Consider the following 6,000-nt stretch of genomic DNA (forward strand, 5'->3'; position numbering starts at 1 on the left):
GAATAGTCCCAAGTACAGATGCACACACATCCAAATTTTCAACTTAATAACTTTCATAGATACAAATGAAGAGCAAAAATGCATCAATTTCATTGAGAACCCTACAGCGTTACTTTGATCTTGTAAGGACACCCCCAACTTCTTTGGACCTAACCTGCTTATAAAGGGAGAGCCCTATATATACCACACCTTTCCCTTCCATTTTCCTCCCCATATCTTTAATTCTTCCTGAAGTGATGGAAACATTTAGAATACCCTTGTCCACTAGACCCCTCCCTTCTCTGCATTCTGGAGAGTAGTGTCTCCTCCACAACCTGCTCTCCCATCAAAATCTCTCCAAGGAAAGACCTAATAAAGTCAGCCAATCTGAGGTATAGATAAAGGCGACAGTCAAAGTGATCTTCTCCGTTAAACTACTTGTACTTTATTAGGTACGATACTCCAAGCCAAAGGAATGCATTTCCAGTTGTAAAATTATTTTGTTTTCCAATTTGGAAGTGTTAGAAAGTTACTTGGGAGAAGAAGCAAGGAAAGGGGTCTTCTCAGTCCCTGTAAATTATCTCCTAAAGAGGATGACCAGTCTTCCTTTTCAAGTGCCAGTTGTTTTTTGTTTTTTTTTTTTTTAACGTTTATTTATTTTTGAGACAGAGAGAGACACAGCATGAACAGGGGAGGAGAAGAGAGAGAGGGAGACACAGAATCTGAAACAGGCTCCAGGCTCTGAGCTGTCAGCACAGAGCCCCACACGGGGCTCGAACTCACAGACCGTGAGATCATGACCTGAGCCGAAGTCGGACGCTTAACCGACCAAGCCACCCAGGCGCCCCATCAAGTGCCAGTTTTACTTCCACCTACATTTGTTCTTGAAAACACTGGAGCATCTTTCCTGAAGACACGGCTTGTTAACCACCTGAATAAGAAAGCCATGGGTGTTTAGTAAATATGCAGATAACTGAGCTCTACCCCTGACCTAAATCAGGATCTTTTGCGGTGGGTCCAAGAAATGGGCAATCATCAAGTTCCCCTATCCTACCAGGGGAATTCCCATGCACAAATGAATTTGAGGACAACTATTTCAAAGCAAAGGCCCAGCAAATCTGGCTACATCAACATTTACTTTTCCTGTTTTATTGCGATTTCTCAGCAAGATTATAAACTGCCTGACAGCAAAGATTATATCCCATACTTTTAAGAATTCCCCAAAACTGTTCTTGACTCATATTTTTAATGATTTTATATTTTGAACAGTGCTTTCCCAATTAATACCATAAAATAAATAGCATTATCTCACTAGAGACCATGAGAATTCAGTGAAATGGGCATGAATCAGATATTCAAATTATGTATGAAACAAGCAAGCATCCAAAAAAACCACAGTAATTCATTGTCCTTTGTCCATTTTGTGAAGTTTTCTTCAAATGTTTTCATGGGAGAGCCAAATGCACAGTACATGTGAATTGTCAAACATAGCATGGTCTTTGGTGCATTACTGTGATTTCATTATATATTGGAGCCAAAATTTTTCTCTCCAATATTGGAAATCATGATCTCACATATAGATGTTTACTTTCCACACAATTTCATGAGTACATCCACTTAGTTAAGTAAATTTAAGCAGTATTTACTTTGCCCTATGAAGTTCAAAGAAATGTACTTAATATACTTAAGCTTACTTATTTTTTTCGGAAGCTTTATTTTTCTACATTGGTAAAATAATGCTATCCCTTTGTAGAACTGGCAGGGAAGTTAAGGTATAGGGACTTTTAAGGTTTTAGAACAGGAACGCAGACATATTTGTGTTTTTAGATCATCTGGGAAAAAAAAAGAAATGCAATCAATGAACTCATAAAAGAGCAAGATTAAAAATGATTTGCCTTTTTTTGTGTGTGTGTAAAAGCATTTGGTGGAAAGTTTATTGTTCTCCTGTGTGAATGATTCTCTTTGAAACTGAAGACTTTGGCCCTTGCTTCTTTTTTTTTTCTTTTTTAAAGTTAAAAAAAAAAACCTAAAATGACTTAAATAATTATCCCAGATGCTTTAACGATCAGGCAACACTTTCCACTTGCCCTAGGAGTGCGTATTTCTTGGAGAGGGAAACACTATTTTAAGGCTAACACAGGAAGCCACACTCAGGATTCAAAGTCTACTGTGGTTTGTAGCCCTGCTTTCTTTATGTGGGTGATGACCGAAGAAAAACTCCCAACCCCAAGGCACTGAGATGAAGCAGTTCCAAGTACTGATGAGGTGGATGGGAGATCAACTGGGTCATTGGTCTGTATAGACCAGGGGCCAGTAAATTCTCTGTGAAGAGCCAGATGGAACTATGTTGGGCTTTGTGGGCCATAGTCTCTGTTGCAACTAGTCAACCCTGCTGTTGTGTGAAAACAGCCATAGACAATAGATAAAAGAATGAACAAGCTGTGTCTTGATAAAATATTATTTACAGGCAATCCACAGACTGAAGTTTGCCAACCATCAGCACGACTATGAAACCTTCTTGTGGAGTGAGAAAGGACTTGAGCACTGGTAAACCTGTGTTTGGAAGTTCAAGGTAGTCTAGGATTGACCCCTCTGTATTAGAGTTATTTTGTAAAAGGTGACAGAAAGGTCCTATATACAGGACTGCAGAATGACTTGTTCAGTCATTTTTTCATAGTGTCAAGTTTGCTGAGAGGACATCTAAGACAGAAAAGAAGGCTAAACTATTGTCCAATGAGTGTCTAAAAATGGTAGTCAAGGGGCGCCTGAGTGGCTCAGACATTTGAGTGTCGGACTCTTGATTTCAGCTCAGGTCTTGATCCTAGGGTCATGGGATTGAGCCCTGCTTTGGGCTCCATGCTGATTGTGAAGCTGCTTAAGATTCTCTTCTCTCCCCCTCTGCCTCTCTCCCCCACTCTCTCTCTCTCAAATAAAATTAAAAAAAAGTTTCTTAAATGATAGTCAATACCATGTGAAAGACTGAGCATGTGAAGTTAGTCACTAAGAGTGCAGTTTCTGGAAACAAACAGACCTAAGTTTTACATCCTGTTTCTAGTATCTACTAGCTGGATGATCTTGAACATATTGTTTAACCCCTGAGCCTCAGTTTTCTCATTGGTAAAATGGGAATAAGGATACCTTAACTTGCAGGATTTCTGAAAGGAATTAAAAGTATATTGAACCTTTAACACAACAAAATTGCCCAGCAAATGGAAACCACTGTAATAAATGAGGTTATAAGCAAGAAATTTTCACTGAGAGCAACTAGAAATTAAAATATGATTAAAGTCCTAGGTGAGTGAAGAACAAAGCAGTAAATTGAGCATTGTATTTCCTTTCTAGAAATCTGTTCTCTAGATTCATACATTTTTCATTCAGCAAATGCTTTTCAATGCTTATTATATTCCTGGCATTGTGCTAGTTTGGGCTTACAAACATGAGCAAAGCTTTCTCACTTCTAACAACAGAGAGTTGAAGAGGTTTTGGTAGCTGTAACATGTTATTAAGCCATTTTCTTGGAGCTGTAAATCCACCCTTCTGTATTCTGTTAGTGATCCTAGGAGAGACACTCAGGAAACCACCTGTCTCTAACAGTTGCTTCCTATTAGGCTCTGACAATGGGTGTGCTAGAGGGAGACTGGAAGGCTACAGGAAGGAGAAGGGATATATACATTTTTTCCTGTTTGCTTCATGTCATATCAGCATCACCACCATAAGGCTTATTCACCCACGTGACAGCAATTCATCTGCCATGTTCCCACACTCCTAGATCCAACTTCATTAATGCCCCTCCAAGATACTAGCAGACGTTTGAGTCAACCTCACAAGCCCCTCCTTCCACTTGCCATAGGGATAGTAGCTCCTTCTTGTAGTTATTATTGCAGTGTTGTCTCAATTTCCCTCCTTTCACCTTTTCAGTTTTCCATCACCCATGTAACAATTCTTTATATTAGATTCATTCTGTTATAATCATTGGTATGGTTTCTGTCTCCTGAATGGACTCCGGCTGTGCATGGTGGTTAAAGTCTAGCTCACAAAGTTCTATTAACAGTTTCACAAATTGTGCATTACATCTAGGGAATAGGCTCAATAAACATACTTCCATGAGTAAAAAGCCTCAAGCAAGGAAGGAAACTGTTTTAAACACAACACTGTAAAAATAAAAACCCAGTTTAAAGACAAATACAAACAGAATAAAAAGGCATTCCATGGAATGGGAGAAAATATGTAAAAATCCTATAGCTGCTAAGGGATTAATATCCAGAATATATAAAGAGCTCTTACAATTCAAGACCAACAACAGCAAACAAACTGATTAGAAAATGGACAAAGGATTTAAATAGACATTTCTCCAGAGAAGATATGTAAATGGCTCATAAGTGCATGAAAAGATGCTCAGCATCACTCATGATTAGGAAAATGCAAATCAAAACCATAATGAGGAAACTTCTTCATCTCTAATTGGATGGCTACTATCCAAAAGTAGAAACTAACAAGTGTTGGTGAGAGTGTGGAGAAATTTGAATTCTTATGCATTGTTGGTGGGAATGTAGAGTAGCACAGCTCCTCTGAAAAACAGTATAGAGGTGTCTCAAAAAAGGTGAAAATAGAATTACCATGTGATCTAGCAATTCCACTTATGGGTATACACCCCAAAGAATTGAAAGCAGAGACTCAAACAAATATTGGTACATCACGTTTATTGCAACATTATTCACAATAGCCAAAAGGTGGAAACAATTCAAGTGTCCATCAACAGATGAATGGATAGATAAAATATGTTCTATATATACACTGGAATATCATTCAGCCATAAAAGGAAGGAACTTTTGACACATACTATGACATGGATGAACCTTGAGGATGTTATGCTAAGTGAAATAAGCCAAAAAGACAAATACTATATGATTTCATTTAGATGAGGTATTTAGAGTATTTAAATTTACAGAGATAGAAAGTAGAATAGTGATTCTCAGGGGTGGATATTTATCAACAACTGGTTGCTCTCAACAGCAATAGATTTCCTGTTTTCTTCAGTCTGATTCACAGGAAACAGAGTATATGGAATTGAAAGGAATTAGAAGAGAAAGGAAATAAAAACTTTAATCACAGTTTCAACAAGGCAGATTTTTCAGAGGGAATAAAACAGAAACAATTTATTAAATATTTTGGAAATCAGGATGAAGTCAACTATATTTATTAAGGATCTGTAACCCTAAATACCAAGGGCATAGAGGGCTACGCTCTTTCAAGTTATTGCTGATCTGTGGGCTTCTGTTTCCTTATTTATACAATGTAGATAATAGTAGTAAATATCTCTTAGTGTCCTTAGGAGAATCAAGCTCTTAAAATAGGACCTGGCAAAGGCGACTATATAAGCATTTGTTAAAACAAGCAAATCAATATTTGTTTAATAGCAATTAACATTGGTTAAGCATTTCATTTTACAACCCAATTTCATATCCACAAACTCATTGGATGCTTAAGTAATCCTACAGTGAAAGAAAATTAAATCCCCAAATGCTAAAAATAATAATCATGCAGTTCAGTTGACGCAGTGTGACTTTGTTGGCCTCACTGAGTCTTGATTTTTTTTTACTCCAACTCAGCTCTAAAGTGCTTTTATTCCTTCATCACAGTTGTCAGTGGATAAATTTAGTTTCCTGATACAATATACAGGCTTTCAACATTTAGTAGTTTTATTTGAATAATTAGCGTAATAAAATGGAAACAAAAATTATTAACCTTTTGGCATGCCTTTGTCTCCTTGGATATTAGCCGCTTTTTAGTATTACACACATACATACATACATATACCTCTTTAATTAGTGTGATTTTACCTTTTCTGGAAAAATCTTACTAGGCTCTAGCACATTTTCATTGGATTTATTCCTTTATAGTAAACCTTTCTGTTCTCACCCTGAGTTCCAGACTCTTTTAAGTGAAAACCGGCAGGAAGGAGAAAAGAAGTGGCCCAGTAGATAGGAAAAGAATGAGTTTTAACATCAACAGGATTGATAC

Source organism: Panthera pardus, unplaced genomic scaffold (assembly GCF_024362965.1).
Source record: "Panthera pardus isolate Hobbes unplaced genomic scaffold, ASM2436296v1 HiC_scaffold_1, whole genome shotgun sequence".
In the NCBI taxonomy this organism is placed as follows: domain Eukaryota; kingdom Metazoa; phylum Chordata; class Mammalia; order Carnivora; family Felidae; genus Panthera; species Panthera pardus.